Here is a 21,834-nt window from a genome sequence, read left to right on the forward strand (position 1 = left end):
CAAAGAGTCATAAAAGCCTAATATTTTCTTGATTCTTACATAAAATATTCTTTGTTCCAAAACTAACTTCTTAGTCAGGCACTATAGTCCTCAATATTCTGGAAGCTGAGGTTTGATAATCTTGGTTCAAAGCCAACTTGGTCGGGTAGTCCAAATATTCTTTTCAATGAAGCAGCAAAAAGCTGAGAGTGGAGGTGTTTTTCAAGTGCAGAGTGCCCGCCATCAATGAAAAAGGTAAGGTAGAACATGGGACCCTGGCATCAAGCCTAGTACTAGGGAAAAAAAAAAACACCTCACTTCTTGTAGCTAAAGATAGATAGATAGATCAATGATTACAGATAGACAGACAGAGAAAACATACATAGATAAAACAGAAAGAAAGAGAGAGAGAGAAAAAGAGAAAGAGAGAAAGAGAGAGAAAGAAAGAGAGAGAGAAAGAAAGAGAGAAAGAAAGAAAGAAAGAGAGAAAGGAAGGAAGGAAAGAAGGAAGGAAGGAAGGAAAGAAAGAAAGAAAGAAAGAAAGAAAGAAAGAAAGAAAGAAAGAAAGAAAGAAAGAAAGAAAGAAAGAAAGAAAGAAAAGAAAGAAAGAAAGAAAGATGTAGAATGACTTAACTGAAATAGAATCATGCCAGACACTTTTTTGTAAACTTCTACTGTTCATTAAATAAGAAGTCATAGTCATCTTTACATGCTTTAAAATATTTACTTTTTTTCTTACAGTGGCTGTTTTCCCCTAGTTTCCCTTCATATACTCCTTCTGTCATTCCCTGACTCCTGTCTCTTCTGCCTGCTCTGCACAAATCATTTCATTGTATCTGTGCTCATGTAATCAAACACACACATACACACTTATATGTACATATGGATGCGCAATTTCCTTCATTGAACAAAAAGGCGATAACAAATGGTACATGTCTTTCTATATCTTTTCACTGAACAGCATCTAGTAGAATTACGTATACATCATTTACTAAAATTTTAATATATTCTTTTCAATGGTCATGCAATATAAAGTTCTGTAACAATTGTAACATAACTACTGGTGAGACCCTGTCTCAAAGTGATGGATAAAGAAAAGAAAAACTATCTATTAACACTTAATATATGCCCACTCTTACAATCAACAATTCCACCCTGAAAAAAATCCACAAATTGGATTAATTATACAGGTGAACATAAATACAAAATTTCATTGCAACATTCTTTCTGGTAAGAAAAGAAACACAAAGGAAAATGGACATTCAACCACAGCAGACATAGTTAAATAAGTTATGCTACCAGGCATACCTGTATAGTCAGCCAGTTGGAAGGCAGACATTGGAAGGACTGTAGCTCAGTGCTAGCTAAGACATAAAGTAGAAAGACATTGTATTAATCAGTCAAAAAGCCAGGCATTGTTTTGAAGCAGGTGGTATGTGGCGGGTTAATGTGAGGAATACCTTCTCTTCCCCAGTGACACACAAAAGCACAAGTACGAGAATCACAGCCTAGACCAGCCATGACATAAAGTGAAACTGTATCTTGAAAATAACCACTACCCCAAAAAAGGGACTGTAGTGTTGGATCAAGTGGTAGGTTCCTACCTAGGAAGCATGAGGCCCTGAAAGCAATTCTTAAGACCATCCAAGAAAAAAAAAAAGATGAAATCAGTACATGAATTTGTGATGGGTTCTCTAGCACTAATTGCCTATGTTAGTAATACTAATCACGGTTAATTAGTTTGAAAGTCCATCTTATTTCATGGAAGTGGTATTTAACTTAACTACTATATCCCTTTATATTGAGAAAAAGATAAAAATGTTTACATATTAGCCTGCTGATGCCTTTCGACTATGTCAGCTGGTATCACCCAGAGAAAATAAATGGAACCATCATGTTTTTTAATAATACATGAGGTGCACTAGGAAAACACTTGTCAAAACTGTATAATGTTATGGAACCCTATCTCTATATAAATGCATATGTTTATAAAACTGTATTTTCCCTATGTGTGCTAATCTTTTTTACTTGGCATATATTTAATGGTTTTTCCAAATGACCTTTGCAAAATTAATCAAGGATCTGACACTGTCCTTTGGAGAAATACAAGGAAAGAAAGCTGTTTATATTAACTTTTGCATGAAAAAAAGCCAGAAAAATGACAAAACAGAGAAAACATTAATACTGGAGGAGAAAAAAATTAAGCCTTGAGATTGGAGCCAACAGAAAAATGCTGCTTCTTGTCAGTAATATTTTTATGGGTCTCTGAAATTCCATTTTTGCCTTTATTTTCTATCCCATTGTTTTTATTGCTTGAGATCAGATAGAGTTTTCAAAACAACTTGCTAAGTAAGCTACAACACATTTTCTCAAGAGCTGTAATGGAGAGAAACATCTCAAATTAAAGATTAATAAATTGTATAAACTATGTGTGTAAAAATATATGAATGTGAAGAACCTAGGAAAAATATGCCTGTAATTAGAAAAGAAAGAAGTCTAAAAAATTAAATTTAGTTGTAATACATTTCCTATTCTTTTCTTGGAGAAAATTACTACTGAAGTGAGGCCGTTTTTCCCCCCTGTAATTTAAATGTTAGACTGCCAGATGTGTGTCTCATGCTTGAAGAGTCGAAGCTTTGCATTATTTAGCATATTAAGAATCACAGAATTTTAAAAAGGGCTCCTTTATTGCCTCGAGGTTCCAATTAAGTAAACCTTAGCCTGCTACATTTAAAACTTGCAATACATGAGATTTTCCTCCCCCTACCCACGTCTATAGTCAAGGCATATCTATATAATAAATATGGAAAATCTTTAAGATGATATAATTTTTCTTTTGCTTGAGGAATTAAACCTATCTATTATTTTAAGAAGTTTTTAATAGAGGCCAGAAATCTAGAAGACAACTAAAGATTCAAAATACTTTATAAGCACTGCAAGTTGCTTTCCTATTTGTATCAAAGAATATATGTTTTATAAAGGCAGATCTCTTCTATATCAATTTTATTTCTCCTTTTGAACACTCTCTCTGTTTCTACAGTGGTCCCTTCCTAAGAAACAACAAGGTCATCATCGGGTTTGATATTATATTTCACATCTGTTTGTGAAATATCTGGTTAAATGGCACCAATTAATTTCCTTTTCCGCAGTCTGTGGAAAGACTGTTAGCAGCTAAACTGAAAACCATAATCAAATTGAAGTTTTGGAAGCACACAACATTCATAAATCATAGCCTTAAATACAGTTATTTTTGCCATTTTAGAAAATGTCAAAGGTGTCAACTCTGTCCAAATATACCGCTTAACAGTGACTATTTTAGTAAATTGACTTGAAATGCATTCAGCTAACTGACAGTCAGAAGCACATAATCCAGTTCACAGGACAAATGAACAGTTTAAAGGCCAAAATAAGCGCCAACAACAAATTCTCAATAACATGTTGCAATGAGCATGGCTGCAGCCACAAAACCAAACCTTAGTGTGAATGTATTCATCTCCATCACAAAGAGTGGCTCCAGACTTTTGAAATGTGCTTTGCTAAAATACCTGTTTCTGATAAAGAAAGCAAACGTGGCCTATGTATCCTAAAAACTGCACTTGCTGATAGAAAATATTAACAGAAACTAAGCTAGAAATAACATAAAGGCAAATAATATAATAATATTTCTGGCGACTGGCATGATTTGATCTTGTATTCTAACTTTATGAATGATTCAAACATAAACAGATGGATGCTTGTCATAATATTAAGAAATAAGATATCCTTTTGTGAGCAGAACAAGTCAATTGTCAGAAATGTAACTGTGACCAAGTTTTTAAATATCCGAGCTTAAGTTTGATGACAATTATTCCCTCCAATTGGCCATGGTATTTAATAAAAGGTAAATGTATATCTAATATTTCAGGAACTGTTCTCTTCCATACAAAATCATTATATTTAACATTTTAAAATATTCTAATATAGTTTGCTGCAAAAATACTTTAAAGTCACCTTATACCCAATCTCCCTCCTTTCCTAAACCATACCATTTTCACATGAATCTTCAACCATGCACCAATTTGCTACCACTTATGAATATCATCATTAGTTGATTAAGAAGAGTATGTTTCATTTACACAGAATCTTGCAGTTGACAAAAATATTTGCACATTAGTTCTCTAATGCAAGTTATTTATGGACAGTAGGAAAGTATAAATGTTTGTGCCATCATATCAGTCCAGTAGCAATCTCTGAATATTTCGCATTCCTAAGATTGAAAAACAGATTTATACATACATGCCTTGCTTAATAAAATATGATTGCGAGATAAGGGAGAGAATATACTTAGTTATTCTTCCCAAGAATAATCTTTAAACATCATCCCTTTCTGCTACACATAAGATGATTCTATCTTTTTTTATGAAAGCCCGCTTCTTTTATCCCTATTCTTAAAAATATTAAACTCTCCATCTTAAGCACAATGAAAGAATACAGAAATTTTAATATGCTGCAAGTGAGTTTTTCCTGGGTATCGTCAATTAACACTTTCACTGAACTTAGAACATCCAAAGCTATTTGGAATAATGAATTATTTTACCCTCTAGTACAGAAAATTACAGAAATGAACAGAGGGGAGTCTTTGCCCAATATTACAATTAAACAGGCATGTACATAATAAATTGTGTTTCTAATCTTATGATAATAAACTCAATAACACAAGGATGATTTCATAGGTATCTACTACATGCATAGTACTTTTTATACAAAGTATTATTAATATTCTAGACCCTTTGGTAAGTGAAGAAACGGAGACTTAGAGATTAAGAAACTTCACAAAGCACTGTAACTGACAAAATCAAGATTTGAATTTGAGCCTGCGAATCTGACATCCAGATTTGTCTCCCCAAATTTTGCACTTGTCTAATTTGTGTCTTTCTGTCCTTCATTGCACATTTCCAGTAGGTATACAGCAATTTAGGCAGTCAGATAATGATTTTAAAGTGGTGCTCACGACATAGAAGGGAACACAGACAACTATGATTCAACAGCATAGTCCCAGACTTTGAGCTCTCAGATCTAGAAAGAAGAAAACTAATAAGGTCGTTTACAAAAAGAGATATTAACAGGAGACATTGCTGAATTCCTATGCATACCACATTTTGCAGCTCTCAAAGTTTCAAATCAACTCCTGATTTTAAACCTTTTACTACAAAACTGTTTTAAAATAGGTGTATAATAAAATGTACAAATTCAAATATATCTTCCTTCCTCAAAAATATTCCATACACATAAAGAACCTGCAATAGGCAAATCCATAGAGACCATGCAGAATAGTAGATACCAGGGGCTAGAGAAAAACAGGAAGACACTGATTAATACATATAATGTTTCCATTTTTCAAGATACAAATGTTTTAGGGATAGTAGCTGATGATGATTTCACAGCAATGTGAAATGTCTTAATGCCCCTGAACTTCATATTTGACCACAGCTAGACAGTAAAGTTTATCTTATCTGTGTTATACCACACATTTTTTTGCCTCCTTATTCCTTAAGCCCTGAATGAATACTAAGAAACTTTTTACATGCTGTGGAGACTTAACCAAAAGCAAAATACAAGAAAACACACAAAGAGTAGGATGACTTTTACTTAGGAAAAGATGTTGGTATACATTCATTTCTTTTTCCCCCTCTCTACTTAGAGAAACTGTGATCTGTGGAGATGATGCAATACACAGGTGGAGGATTCAGAAATCTGTACAATGATAGACAAAATGGTTTGTTTTTTTAAAAGTATAACAGGACTAGAGGAACAAAACACCATGGAGCATCTCACACTCCATCTGCCCTCCCAAGAGAAGAAGGCTCTTAGGGCATTTTCCAACTTCATCTGATCAGCAAATAGTGGTCAAGTAGATTCATCCAACATGTCACTAACAACAGTAGGTGATTCCTGTAGAAACTGCACCAACAACCCAGCAACTTAAGCAAAAGAAGCATCCCTCCTACTGCCTAAGAGATCTTTTCCACTGAGACCATGGCTATTGGATCCCCATTGGGAGGGCCTGACCCAGTCAGCATCTTAACATCCTGAAAACAGGGACTGTCTTCCCCCACCCAAAGCCATCATGCGATTGCATCTAGGGAAGTTTCTCTATTCTCTCCAATGGGAGCCTCAGAAACACAAATTTGAATCACCCAAACTGGAATAGGTCAGTATTTTCAAGTGCAAAAGACATGACTGTCCTTTAAGAACTAAGGGAAAAATGCATCTTCCAATGAAAGAAAACTGAAACAAAAATGTCAGTAGACCTACCTTTTACAAAAAGATACAGTAAATGAAGGACTCGGGGAGCATGTGAAAGAAAAAGAAAAAGAAAAAAGAAAAAATTTAAAGCAATATATACAATATCTTATTTTTCCTTCCACGGGTTTTAGAGATCATATTTAGAGATCACATATCAACACAATTTATAACACCATATGTGACTTGAAAAAATGATCATTCAAAAGTAGTAAGATAAAGGGACTGGGATGGGAATAAGGTGTTCACAACAGACTCAAAGTGGTAAACGGTTGATTCCAGGAAACTGTGACATCACATGTGTCTACAGTTGTGGGTAACTTAATGGTGGCATGTTGCAATAAATCACTTAGGTAAGTGACTTTGTTGCCATGAGTACATCATAGTGAGCTCAAAGTAAATCATCTATGATGTCCCCAGGGGATAAAATCTTAGGGGTTACTGTCAGGTATGAAGCCTGTTTGACCACAAAGCTTTGTACCACATACCTAGATTGCTATACCCAAAGCAACCACCCGGGAACTTACACAGAGATACATTCTAAAACGATAAATGAATGAAGATATAATCCTAAAATGTGTGTAAGTGCTGTAGAAAAAAGGTAAGTAAAGTGGAAGAGAGGAATGAAGAACATAAGCTAGGAGACAATAAACATCAGCATGGCACAAATGACCTATCATACTGACCATACAGCAGTTTTTATCTTGATCTCTCTATAACCCAAGCATTCTAGCCCCATGGGGCACTAAGTGCCAGCAAGAGAGAGAACTCTTGGAAGTCAAGTAGACAGCAGGAAGGGATAGAAAGGTACACAACTCTTCAATATCCATGAATCCGTTCCTCAACTATCTGCTAAGCTCTACAGGCACATCCATGCTAAATCTCTGATTAGCCTTTCATTCACCCAACTATTAAATTTCTTTAGGACCAAAGTGTATGAGTGTTTAACACTGGCAATAACAGATGATGGCATGTGTCAGTCTCTTCTGCAGTGAGCAATAAAATAGGTGACTATGAGGGCAGATTCTCCCTAGCACACGTCTTCTTGAGCTGTTCAGTTCAGAGAGCACCAGCCAGTTCTCTGAAGCACAGGAGGCTATGCAATTGATTTTAAGCCCTGGAATGCTGGCTGAGCCAGGAACCATGTGGTAGGTAGCAGCAGAAAAGCCAATCTACAGTTGGACCTGAAACTAGACTTCAGGACTGGCCAATGTCTTCAACAGTTTATTTTCCTACTATTATTGCTTTATTATTTCCAATATTATTTCTTTCCTCCTCCTCCTCCTCTTCTTCCTTCTCCTCCTCCTCTTCCTTGCCCTCTTCCTTCTTCTTCTTCTTCTACTACTACTATACTAGTACTCCATTAATGCTTTCATTCACTCTTTCAGAATGTCCACTTCTTCTCTACAGCAAACTTCAAATGCCTTTTCATGGGATCCATAACTCCCTGCTCAACTTTGTTGCCAATAGCTACCTCACTCACATTAGATGAGCAAGTCATCTCACAGAGCTGTGTGCTGTTCCCAGCAAAAATGACAAGAAAGAAATTCAAACATGTCTCAGTTGCAAAACTCCTAGATCTGTAACCCACTGGTCTAAACTATTGGGATTTAATGCATTGGTAGCCAAAAGCTCCCTCAAAGGAAGAGAGTGTCCTGTAACCCTATCTTAGCCAGATAAAGCCTTGTCACTGCTCAGCCCAAGGAGACAGAGAAGACAGTAGCATCTAAATAAAATTGGCTTCGGGGGCTTGGTTAGCCAGAAAGATGAAGTACCAGCACTGTGAAAAGCTTCCCAGACTACCTGGTCAGCTCCATTCAGCTGTAGCCCAGAGTCATGTGCCCAGGGACTTAATCCCAGTGAGGCTCAATATTCCCACCTACCAACATATCATGACCACCTAGGAACCCAACATGCAGTGCAGAAAATTTAAGAGAATGACTATACATTTTAAGTGCTTATCTTTGGGAAATTTTACCTACATGCACACATGTGTATTCTGTGTATGTATGTGTGTGTATGTGTATAATTAGTATCACTTCCATGCTAATGAAGATAAACTTGAAGGTGATGACAATCACCCATCCTAACTGCAGGTAAAGTAATGAGTCTGACTGGAGAGAAAGGCTGAATGAAATGAAAGCAGAAATCTATGGTTCTCTGGTATTCTGTGCTTCTTCACTAAATTTGCTTTTACAACATACAGTATTCCTTTTAACATATTGCAGGAGCAGCATCTCCCAGACTACCATTAGATTTTTTATATACTTATTTATTTTGTGTTATATTATATAAGCACATCAGGTGTAGTGCCAGATATTGTTTTGTTCACTAAGATTTCAAACTTACAAAGTTCTAAATGTTCAAGATTCTAATGAGGTCGAGTTCAATGTTTTTTTGCATATAAGAAGCAAATAATCTTACCCAAAGAAAGCTATGGCTTCACCAGAAGGTAAGTCAAACTTTTTGGTGTTCCTTAAAATAAATTTTTCAAAGACTGCCATGTATCAATCTTACAAACTATTCATGGCTCATAAGCATCAGGTCCAGAATCAGCATTCAGAGCAGACCAATTTGTCTCAGAAAATTGTTATAATTTCAAGAGAGACTTTTTAAAAATGTGCCAAAGGATGCCAAACTTAATTATTTGACACAAGATCTTTTTTTTATTTCCAAATATGTATTTCTTATTGCCTACTTTTTATGGTTCATCTAATGGCATACAGAGAATCACTGTGGATAAAAAAGGCCATCCCTCCAATAGACACATGAAGAAATGCTCAACCTCTCTAGCCATAAAAGAAATGCAAATCAAAACAACATTGAGATACACCTCACCCCAGTTAGAACGGCTATAATCAAGAACTCTAATTACAACAGATGCTGGAGGGGATGTGGACAGAAGGGAACTTTACTTCATTGTTGGTGAGAGTGTAAACTTGTTCAACCACTTGGAAAGCAGTATGGAGGTTCCTCAAAAGACTCCACATAGAGCTCCCCTATGACCCAGCAATCCCATTTTTGGGCATTTACCCAAATGATCCCAAACAAGACCATACTAAAGCTACCAGCACAACTATGTTTATTGCAGCATTATTCACCATAGCTAAGATATGGAACCAACCTAGATGCCCCTCAGTAGATAAATGGATCAAGAAAATGTGATATATATACACAATGGAATTCTATGCCTCCTTCAGAAAGAATGACATTGCCCCATTTGTAAGGAAATGGAAAGACTTGGAAAAAAGTATATTAGGTGAAGTAAGCCAGGACCAAAGAAACATAGGCCCCATGGTTTCCCTTATTTGCAATAACTAGTATATGTCTGAGTCAAGCAGAAAAGGTCAGATAAGTTGATGTTAGGGGAATGAACCCCAAGATAAGTATTCAAATGTTTTTCTGGGTTTTTTTCCTTTCATGAAATTGTTTCTAACATATTTATAAGATGATTTCTTTGTTGCTTTGTATATCCCTCCCCTACGGTATAACCTCTGCTTTCACTGTATTTGATGTTGGTATAATTTGTGGAGGGGAAGAGAAAAAAACAAATCATTTAACTAGGGATACAGGTGGACCCATTACAACAATGAGATATACAAGTCGTTATGTTGAAAAACGAACTTTACAACTTTGGTAGGGGTGGGGGGGAGGATTGGGTGAGGGGATGGGAGGAGTATGGGAAGGGATGGGAAGGGGAAACAAAGAGGAGGCAGCATTGCTTGATAAGAAATGTACTCGTTACCTTGCCCATGTAATTGTAACTCCTCTGTACGGTATTCTCACAATAAAAAAAAAGAAAGAAAAAGAATTTTTTAAAAAAGGCCATCCCTTTCTGTCCATTTTTATTTCAACCATTTTCATAGTGACCAATTCAAAGGTATGTTTATAGATTTGATTTGAAGTGGGAAAACTCAGTCCTACTCAACTGCTCAAAACTAGCTTCATGTGTAGGGTAACCAAGCCCACTGATTCTTTTCAAATTTCAAAATCTGATTTATCTTCCACTCCCACTTGTAACTTCTTCAATTTGAAAAGGATAGTACTGAGACATGCTGAACTTGCAGAAAGGGCCTATAATAAAAACCCATCGACAGAAACGGTAGCAGGTGTCAAGATAAGTCAGATAGACTACTACTTTTCATGTCTCGAAATAAATTTCACCAGTCATGGTTGCCCTCATCACAATTCATATCTTATCTAAAAAGAAATAGACCAGAATATACTTAATACTTGCAATTCCTTATTTCCAGCTTACCCAGGCTGTGTTTTTACCTACAGGCCCTTGTAAGAATGTCCAGATTAAATAGTGAAAAACTAAGTATGCCTTCTCTTAGTTCCACAGGAGCCCTTCCACCCAAACCTCTGCTGTCAGTACTAATAAGAAGTGCCTTAATGTTCTTAACCCATTAGGCCAATTACAATAGGTCATATTCAGTGAAGAACTAGGGTTCATCATCAATATCCTCTTTTGCGCTGTCATTTTGCAAGGACATGTGTCTCATTCGGGGGCAGTGAGCAGCCACAGTCTAAAATATGAGAAATTGGTCAAAAGCAAATGGGATGATTTTCATTAATAATTGTAGGAATTAATAATTTCTAGGAATGTTGGTCCAATATATACAGATAGATGGGTGGATAGATAGATAAATAGATAGATAGATAGAGCATGTCTGCATTAGTTAGGGCATGTAGAACAATACCTTAAGAAACACACACACACACACATCCAGGAAACAGGGTTGATAAATTGGAGGAGAATGTCAGTCTTTACTCACCCTTCTATAAAGAGAAACACATACCCTGAAAATGACCTCCAAATATTTCAAAAGGCAGAAGAAGTAAGGCCATACACCACAAGTCAACCCTTCCATTAATGATGGTGGCACACAGAATGGTGGCTACAACCTAGAGTCTGGGGTAAGCTGTGCAGAGATGGTGCAGTGTTGGGTAAGTTTACTATAGGCTTCTCACAATGACAGAATTGCTTAACAATGCATCCCAAAATGAGCCTGTCACTAAGCAATGATGCATGACCAGACCTTCACAACTGACTTCCTTGGTGTTTGCTGAAATCCTGGTAAGCTGAGACATTTTGATATGATCTATGTCCATCCAATAGAGCGTGTCAATACAGTGGAATGGTAGTGAAACCCACCACTCCTTGTATGTTCTTACTGCAATGCAAATACAGATGGAAATTTTTATTGGGAAGAATATATGAGACCAGATTTAAAATGCTGAAGGTATTAAATAGTTTGCAAACTTGAATGGAATCTGATGCAATTGACCTGCTCTATACAACCTTATAATTAGCAACACCTCACACAGCAACATACTGAAATGGGGCCCCAAACTTCATGTGTTTGTACCTTTCCTTCAACCTTTATTTTGATCATTCACATGTGATATACATCCATCGTTATTGCTACTTCCATTGAGAGAAAGAGAGAGAAAGAGAGAGAGAGATTTAAAATGTAGCTTCAAAACATTCTAAACCCTCCCAAATAAACAGATCCACAAGTCTTCCTTCTTGAAAGGGAGCAAGGCAGTAAAGACTTTAACCTGCTGGAAACGTTTTTAAAAACCATCTTGTCTCTGTCCCCCAGATCTTTCTGACACACCCTCCTCCCTCCTTTCCCAACATTAAACTGCTTCTCCACTTCCTTTACATTGGTGGGAACACTTCCCTTACGGGTGTCAGGATCTCTCTGAGGGGTCACAGGCTGCCCTGCAGAGGAAATGACAAGCTGTGAAATGGAAAAGAACAATTCCTTCCACATGTTGCCTAGCTCCTGAAGCAGTGAGGGGCTGTCAGCCGCCATCACCACAGACCCAGGCAGAGCTCGGCATCATAGTCCTGTCACAACTAATTTACAATTAAGGACCTTCGGGACTGGTTAAAGCTCTTTCAATTCCAGCAGTTTTCAAAAATGACTGAGATGGAAGTAGATCAAACAACAACAAAAACACCACTGTTATAATGAACCATGATGAAGGTAAGGGATTGTGAAAGCAAGCCAAAGATGAAAACTCATTACAAATAGTCATCTTAAAGAAACCCATTCATGGTCTGCTACATACGGCATCTCCAGTTCACATCCCTGTGAAATTTGTCCAGCTAAGCCTCAATCTAAGAAGTTAATGTTGACAGAGATAGTCACTAGGCACTGTGGATATCTTGTGGGTAGGGATGGGAGAGAAAGATGGGAAGAGAGCGAAAGAAGGGGAGATGTGTTTCAAAAAGAATTGTATTTATTACTCATTCCCTGATTTTTGTAACTGTAACCCCTCTGTATATCAATTTTATAATAACAATAAAAATAAAAGGAAGGAAGGAAGGAGAGAGGGAGGAGGAAGAAAGGAGAGAAGGAAGGAGAAGGGAGGAAGAGGGAGGAAGCAAGAAAGAGAGGGAAGAAAGAGGGAGGGAGGGAAGGAGGAAGAAAGGAAGAGAGGGAGGGAGGGTTTTCTTACCGATAGATGTTGGCAAAAAAAAATGATTTAAATACTTTAAAGTACTTTGAAACTTTTCAGTAACTTAAAATATTTTTATGCATTTCCATATCTTAAATAAAAGCTTTTAAAAATGCAGATAATTAGCATTTATGCAGATTAATCACTTTGAAACATACTGTGGTTTCCCTGAGGCTCAATTTTGCACTCAGTTGAAGGACTCAGATCCATGTATGCCATTTGAAAATCAAAAAAATCCTAGAGAACAAATGCTATGAAGTTTACAGTCCACCTCACAGCTTTAACAATAACGCTTTTGACATAGTCATTCCAAAACCTTAAACTCACAGATATATTTTATACAAGTACTCATTCCTTAATAATTACCTGAAAGCAACTACAGCTTTCCATAACACAGTTATTTAGGAAGCCAGATTACAAACTCAGATCCAATTTTTAAAAAACAAACTACTGTGCACTGGACTCATTATTCTTCCACAAGAACAAGCTAGCAATTGGCTGAAAAAATCATTTATATGTATGGATATGTATATGCTTATGTACATATATATGTATTTAAATGTACTTATATATATGACTATATGTATATTTGTGTTTATCTATCTATACTTATGATTGGAGATAATAATATCTGAGAAAAGGCTAAGAATGAAGTTACATACCTGTGTAATGACAGGAAGGTCATTAGTTTAGAGTAGCCTTGGCATAGCAAGATCTGGTCTCAAAAAAAAAAAGGAGTTGTCCCAAGAATTTGAAAATTTGACAAACTTTGATCACATAAAAGAATATGAGTCATTGTGCTCAACAGGGGAGATGATAAAACTAAATTTAGTGTTCTTCAATAATGAACAAGTTGGTTAATCAATGTTATGTTTTCCATTTCTATTACAAAATATTTACATGTGAACAAAAGTAGAGTACCAAATGTAGGTCTTGACCAAGATGCAAAGGCAGACCTCTTAGCAAATAATGCTAGACATACACAAGAACAAAGACCAAAAATAGCAACTTTAACTTCGTATCTCATTTGTAACTTGCTTCAAATGGTCCAGCAAACTAAATGCAAATGAAAACTTTCTGAAGAAAACATAAATGAATTGTGACATACATTCTTAAGTTAAACAATCCAACAATTGCAGTTTTAAATATATAGTCAACAGAAATAAATATTATACTTACAAACAAAACCACATGTATTAATATTAATAGCTACTCTACTTATAATTACCCCAAATGGAAACCATCCTGCTGTCCTTTAATATGTGAATAGATAAAACTCCCAGATGGGATGGAAGGAAACATTATTCAAAGGTGGAAATCACTGTGCTCTGTTTTAAAGAACTGAAGAAAGCTAGAGTAATCAATAGCTTCATATCCGTGTTCTCAACGCCAAATCACCAGAAAGACTTTTATCACCGTACTGATGCTTGGGTCCCTGACGCCAGAGAATTTGATTCCTTTCATCTCGAGCAGAGGACAAGCACCAGTATTGGTTAAAATCTCCTCCAAAGAAAACTCTAATATGTACACAAGGTTGAAAAGCAATGCATTATTAAGTTTATTGAACTGTAGATATAGGCAAGCTTATACTAAGTATAAGTAGACTTGGCATATAATGTAGTCTCATTTTGGTTGGTTTTGATGATGACACTTTTTATTCTAGCTAAATTGAGGTGGTCTGCTTTTATACTGGAAGGCTGCAACCCCCGAATTGCTTTCCATGTATTCAGCACTCAGTGCAGTGCAGATGCCCTGGATTTATGAGGAGGATACACCCTGATAAAATTAGCCACAGTGAAACATATTCCAAGTTGAAGATGTATATAATCGACCTAACCTCACCTCTGAGCTTGGCGAGGCAGTACATTGTAGAACGTGTTTTCCCCTTAGGACTGAATTCCTCACGTGGTCCCTAGCCACTGCCCAGAATCATGAGAGAGTCTAGCACTCTCTTATGCTATCTTGGGAAAAGATCCAAATTCACCATTCAAAAGAAGACTTCTACTGAATTCGAATTGCTTCCATGCTATCCATGAAAAACCATAATTTAAAACCATCCTAAGACCAGAATTATTTATAATCAAAAATGATTCTTTGTTTCCTCTGCTAGTAGATATTATCAGAATTGATGAGCAAACTTTCATAAAGAGAAGAAGGAAGAGGAGAATGAAAAGGAAGAGGAGGAGGAAGAAGACGAAGAAGCAGAAGGAGGAGGAAGAAGATGAGGAAGAAGGAGAAGGAGGAAAAGGAGAAGGAGGAGAAGGAGACAGAAGGAGAAGGGGGCAGAGGAGGAGGAGGAGGAAGAGGTGGAGGAGAAGGAGGAGAAGAAAGCAAGGAAGGAAAGAAAGAAAGAAGGAAGGAAGGAAAGAAGGAAGGAGGGAGGGAGGGAGGGAGGGAGAGAGGGAAGGAAGGAAGCAAGGAAGGAAGGAAGCAAGGAAGCAAGGAAGGGAGGGGAGGGAGGGCGGGAGGGAAGGAGGGAGGGAGGGAAAGATGGAGGGAGGGAGGGAAAAGAATAGAGAAAAGAGAAAAAAAGAAACCTTTGCTTCATCTACACTCCTGAAAACTACTTACTTCTAAAGTATAATCCATCAGTTTCCACCATGAAATGACCAGGTTAGGGAACAAATCTCATCCCTGACAATATTTCTCACATTGTTCTCCACCTGACAATTGAATCTTTGTCATTAAGCCAATTGCATCCGCTTTGCTCTTCTTCATATTTGAATTGTCTCTAAAAAAAGCTTGCTGGCTCTGTATGGCAACAGTGCTGGAGGCTCTACTCATCTCCTGCTGAACTTTGGGACATATGCAAATCTACAGGAGTAGGCTAGGCTCAGTGAGACCATGGAGGTCAGATATGAGAGGTTATTCTGGATTATAATCACAGAGTATTTAGCACTGTGGTTGGTTCGTTGTGGTTGCGTGATAAAAATTCTCTTGAACTGAATTTTGTATTGTAAAATATACATAGAGCTTGGCTGGGCACTGGTGGTTTACTCCTATAATCCTAACTACTCAGGATACTGAGATCTGAGAATGACAGCTTGTAGCTACCTAGGGTAGGAGGTCTATGAGACTAAGATCTCCAATTAACCACCAAAAAGCCAGAAGTGGAACTGTGGCTCAAGTGGTAGAGCACAAGCCTTGAGCAAAAAAATACCTAGTATCAAGGATAGTGCCCAGGCCTTGAATTCATGCCCCAAGACTGGCTCAAAAAAAATAAAAGAAGAAGGAAGAGGAGGAGGAGGAGGAGGAAGAGGAAGAGGAGGAAGAAGAAGAGGAAGAAGAAGAAGAAGAAGAAGAAGAAGAAGAAGAAGAAGAAGAAGAAGAAGAAGAAGAAGAGGAGGAGGAGGAGGAGGAGGAGGAGGAGGAGGAGGAGGAGGAGGAGGAGGAGGAGGAGGAGGAGGAGGAGGAGGAGGAGGAGGAGGAGGAGGAGGAGGAGGAGGAGGAGGAAGCAGCAGTAGCAGCATAAAGCTAAGCACTGGTAGTTTACTCCTATAACCTTAGCTACTCAGGAGGAGCATAGCTTGAAGCCATCTGGGCAGGAAAATCCATAAGACTCTTCTCTCTTATAAACCACTAACAAAAGCCAAAGATGGAGGTATTGCTCAAGTGGTACAGCACCAGCCTTGAGCACAAAAGCTAAGGGATAGCTTTGAGTTGAAACCCTAGTATCCACACCAAAAAAGAAAGGAAAGAAGAGGAGGAGGAGAAGAAAGAAAGAAAGGGAAAAATGGAAGGAAGGAAGGAAGGAAGGAAGGAAGGAAGGAAGGAAGGAAGGAAGGAAGGAAGGAAGGAAGGAAGGAAGGAAAGAAGGAAGGAAGAAAGGGATCAAGAAAGACATAGGCCTTTTCAGACTATTCTATAATGTAGTCATAAGCAAAACAAATTGTGAAGCATAATAAATATTTCCCTACCTGTCTCCTAAAAAGTAAAATAATTTAAAAGGCGATAATAACCACAGAAGTTCATCATAGGATTTTTTCTTTAGGCCTTTTATAAATATTTTTGGCTTTTAAGTATCTGCCTGTTTTGCAAGATTGATCACCACTTCAAACATCAACCGTGGGGTTAAATTTAGAATCCTCCTGGGAGTGTGTGTGTGTGTGTGTGTGTGTGTGAGAGAGAGAGAGAGAAAGAGAGACAGGCAGGCAGGCAGACAGACAGACAGACAGACAGACAGTCAGACAGAGAGAAAGAGAGACCGAGACAGAGACAAAGAATGGCAGAGAGAGACAGACAGACAAAGGGTTTGCATGTGCACACTATAAGTGTGTTGCTTGAAGTGCATATTAAAGTCACTTTTTTATAACTTGGGGACAGTAGTAGATTTGACAGATTACATATGGCGCCTATCAATGGAAGACAGCTTGTGGAAGATCATAAACACATTTTTTAGAAAGAATCGTTGCAGCCATGAACACACCACGTGGTCATCCCTTCCCTAAGGTTTGCTTCTTTAATTGTAAATAGCCAGAAAGTCATCAAGCCAGAGTTTAATAAACTTTTAATTTGAAATGAATTACCACATGTTGTGTGTGTTTACCCATTATTAAATCTCTTAGCAACGTATCAGTGGCAGAAACAGCATACTGTACCCCAGCCCTGATATATTAGAAAACAAACCCAAGGGGGATATTAACTACTAATAACATACTTAGGAGCTTCCAAGAAAAATAAGCAAAGACAAGCGGTAGTGAAGGCATGCATTCGAAGAGCTTTTGATCTTGTGTTTTGTATAAATCTGTTCTGAATAGTGGCATAATTAGGTGCCTCTACGGTCTTTGACTGTTAGGTTTCAATCAGTCTCTGAGCTCAGGGCAGAGCAGAAAAGCAATCATGTTTTCCAGAAACACGTTTCTAAAGCATAAAAGATGCTTCCCCTCGCAATGAACATTCTCATACTGAATGCATAGGTACTCACGTTTCCTGGGGTATCACTTGTTCTCCTTTCAGGTAAACTGGGGGCACCCTTCAATTAAGTTCATAGCACAACACAGTAGAGGTAGGGAAATATAGCCATGTACCCTGAGGAGAAGCTAGAAAACAAAAAAATGATCTGGTAAAAATGGTTTAGGAGTAATTGCTTCTAATCTTTCACTCAGTATCCTAGAACTAGGTTAAAGTGTCAGAAACACTGAAATATCGGAAGTTCATTTTCTCAAAAGTTAAAAAGTCTAAAATAAGATTTTTAGCTCCATGCTTAATCCAGAAACACTAAGAAAAAGTAGATGACCAAAAGAAATTTACTTTACAAAGGCACATATTTTACAGTATCTCACCTAGCAGGTTTACAGTTGACTTTTGAACTTGATATTAAAACAAAAATAAGTGACAGTCTTTTTATCCTTTGACTTGAATGAAACCATAAGCATTCCATTTATATTTATTGCTTAATGTCTCTTAGGAGTATGAGCATCACCCATCAGAGAAAAGTTTTAGAGACTTATTCTTCCTCTTCTCCATCTTAGATGGCCAGTGTCTCATTCCATTTTTATGGTTATAATTGAATTTCTGAGCCTGGGTAATCTATGAATACAAAAACCTTGTATTTACAGGTATGAGGCTGAGACATCGAGGTCCAGGAACCACATCCAGTTGGGGTCTTCTTGCTAAGGGCTCTCCATAAGTTCCCTAGATAGCGTAAGGCATCACAGAATGAAGGGGGTTTTAAGGAATACACAAACTGCCTTTTTACATGAGCCAGGCTCATTTGTCTAATAATCTACTAATAACAATCATCAGTCATCATGCTCTCAAGATGCCTCAATTCTTAAAGGTCCTACTCCTCAACACTGATACGGGGAGCAAGTTTCAAACATGTGCCTAGTAAGGGACAGACTCAAATCACAGCACTTAGGTTGCATAATAGAGACGTTCATATGAAAGGGATTTTGCACATAATAAGCACATCCCAGACATTTCTATTAAAAAGCCTAGTGGTAATTTAAAAAAAGACCTAGAGAAGTCATTCTCCTGGAGACAGGTGAACAGGAATCAACCACAGGGCCCATGAACAACCTCACCAAAACTTCCTGGTGAACAAGTTTGGAACCAGGTGAACTGCAATGGCGGCTCGTATATGATGAGGGGTTCCTTTGATGACACTCTCTGCTCTATATCAGCTGTAAGGTCTTGGGTTTATTGGGGTGCCCTCTACCCCCCATCTTCTGCAGCTACAAAGAAATCAAGGGCAAGTGACAAGTCATGTGCTTCCATCAAGTCTCTTGATAACAGGGGATCATCACCTAATTTTAATATAGACTTCATTTCTTACTTATTTTCACAAACACTCCTTTAATGCCAGTGGCATATAATTTGATATTTATATAATCTCTATACAATTCCAACACATTTACATATGTATGATACTACAAAATGACACTTTGTTTCCATAAGAAGTAGTCCCTTGGTAATCATTGGCTGATGATCTTGTCTCAGCCACAAGGAATGTGAGAGTTTATTATGGACCTATCCCATAGAGAAGCAGAGACTCTAGGAATTTAGCCTGACAATAGGTAAAGTTATATTCAGCATTGGAAGGCATAAACTCCCAGGGAATTGTAAAACTCCATTCACAATTTCAGAAATATGTTTCTCCCTCTATGAAGCCCTTTGTTGGCCAGGCAGAACAAAACAGGGAGGTAGAAGTCACACTGGAAGTGAAATGGTGTGGGTTGTAGGTCTGGCAATGATGGCAGGCATTCAACATTCTGCTCCTGAATCTATGCTATTGCCGGGATCTGAGCCCTCAGCCTGGAACTATCTTTGCTCGACATACCTTCCTAGTAGAGCTCAACATCTCAATAATTTCAGCTAGAACCTTTATGTTTATGCTTCATTAGTGGGTCTATCCTTCCTCCACAATGCCCACTTCCTCGTCTAAGTTTCATATTCATATCCTTGATGCTCTCCTGAACATTGTTTGGAAAGAAAAATCTCTAAGAAGATCAGCAGAAAGCCAAGCTGCAGGCATGGCTCAAGTGCTAGAGCACCAGCTAAAGCAAGCCAAGCAAATGGGAGGTCTTGAGTTCAAACTCTAATACTATCTCCTGAAAAAAATTCATATGTAGTTTTATTTAATATAACACAACTTGAAATGTTATTCATAGAATTTAAAAGTTATAAACAACTCATTTATTTTGTATCCATTCTATTTCATCTTGAGGACTTCATAAATTTACACTTTCTTGAGCTTTGTCACTGCTCTGAGTCCCCCGTCCTCCTTTGGACTCAATCTTTTTTTTTTTTTTTTTTTTTAATGCCTGTTGTGGAGCTTGAACTCTGGGCCTGGGTGCTGTTCTTCAAATCTTCAGCTCAAGGCTAGCGCTCTACCACTTGAGCCACAGTGCCACTTCCGGTTTGGGAGATAAGCGTCTCATAGACTGTACTGCGTCTTTGAACTTCCATCCTCAGATCTCAGCCTTCTAAGTAGCTAGGATTTCAGGCGTGAGGCACAGGCACCCAGCTCTCAACTTTTTTAACTCTCTTGCTTCCAGACATTCTCTCCTCACATAAAATTCTCCTAAAACCTACTAGAGCTATCTTTCCAAATTTGAAATTGGAACATATCAGCCTTCTTCCTTCAGCGGCTGCCTACTTAATATCAATTTTTGATCTGACATACATGCAAAAAAAGATGGAGAAGTTTTTTTAATACTAGAATCTTATATATAAATTAATTGTCTACCAAAAGCAGGGGGGAAATATACTTTTTTGAACATTCACTGCCCAAGAAAGCCAAATTATAAATGAATTACTAATGATTCACTTCAGAAATAAAAATGGAGTCAAAGTGAAGACAGGCTATAGTCAAAATACCAAAAAGCACAGATATTGATTGGATGTGATCATAACTTAATTTTCTATTACGAGTACAAAAACTATGGACTGAAAGTGGAACCCACAATAGCAAGAGCAAGTAGGACACTCAAGTATGGCACTTCAAATGTGCTTGCACAACTAGGGAGAGGACAGAAATCTGGAATGGACTTAGACTTTCTAAACGAGTCACCGACCCTGAGAAGAGCAGATTGGGCTCCATCATCCACGGCTGCACAAATGCTATTCTCCATTTCTTTCTCTGAAGGCCCAGATATATCAGCCATATCGAATTTTTCTCCCTCTGCTTCTGCTACACCACATACTGGAAATTCAGAGGGAAGCTGAGGATGGCTTCCAAGCTTTTGCTGATCATCCACATGTAAAGGAAGTTCAATTACCTATTAAGAGATAAATCTGTTACTGAAACTGTTGGCAATGTTATACACATGCACACATACATACATGGTGAACTTTCCTCTAGGACAATGAGAACATTAGAAAGGTCAATCAATAATGGAGTCAGTTTTTCAGACTTTAGAGGCTTTGGTTTGATTATGTTACAAAGAAAGATTTCTATGTATTTATCAATTTAGATAAGCACTTCAGGTATTGTTATGTGCTCTATAAATTTATGAGGATTTTGTTTATATATAGTTATAAACATATAGCTTGCATATACATATATAAGTAAATATATACATTTGTATCATATATTTGGTATATATATCTATGCTTTATATACCTTACTTGCATTTATGTATGATATATACGTATACACATACGTATATACATATACATATGTGTATATGAATTCACATGTATATATGTGTTTATATCTATTTATCTATCTCTCTATGTAACATATATGTAGATAGATAGATAGATAGATAGATAGATAGATAGATAGATAGATATAGATATAGATATAGTCAGTACTAGAGCTTGAATTCAGGGCCCCAAACTTGCTCAAGTTACTCTACCACTTGAGCCATGCCTCTAGCATGGCTTTTTGCTGATTTGGATATGGCATCTCAAGGACATTCCTGCCTAAACTGTCTTTGAATTATGATCCTTGAGGTCTCAGCTATGTTCCTCCAAGACCCTCCAGGTCTCTGCTGAGAAGCTAGGATTACAGGTGTGAGCCCTCAGTGCCTGCCTAATTTATAATTTTTTTAATTTTTCCTTTCATTTAAAAAGTTTGCCTAACATTCAGGCTAAAATACTATTAACAAATAGCTATTTAGTATTTATATTTCTATAGAAAAACAAAGTTAA

At 37.4% G+C, this 21,834-nt stretch overlaps 1 pseudogene; it reads right to left on the bottom strand.

The window, feature by feature from the left end:
• The window catches only part of LOC122122428, a 267,246-nt pseudogene that overhangs the window by 149,732 nt on the left and 95,680 nt on the right, over positions 1-21,834 (bottom strand).

Source organism: Dipodomys spectabilis, unplaced genomic scaffold, assembly GCF_019054845.1.
Source record: "Dipodomys spectabilis isolate Male_0828 unplaced genomic scaffold, ASM1905484v1 ptg000209l, whole genome shotgun sequence".
Lineage (NCBI taxonomy): Eukaryota > Metazoa > Chordata > Mammalia > Rodentia > Heteromyidae > Dipodomys > Dipodomys spectabilis.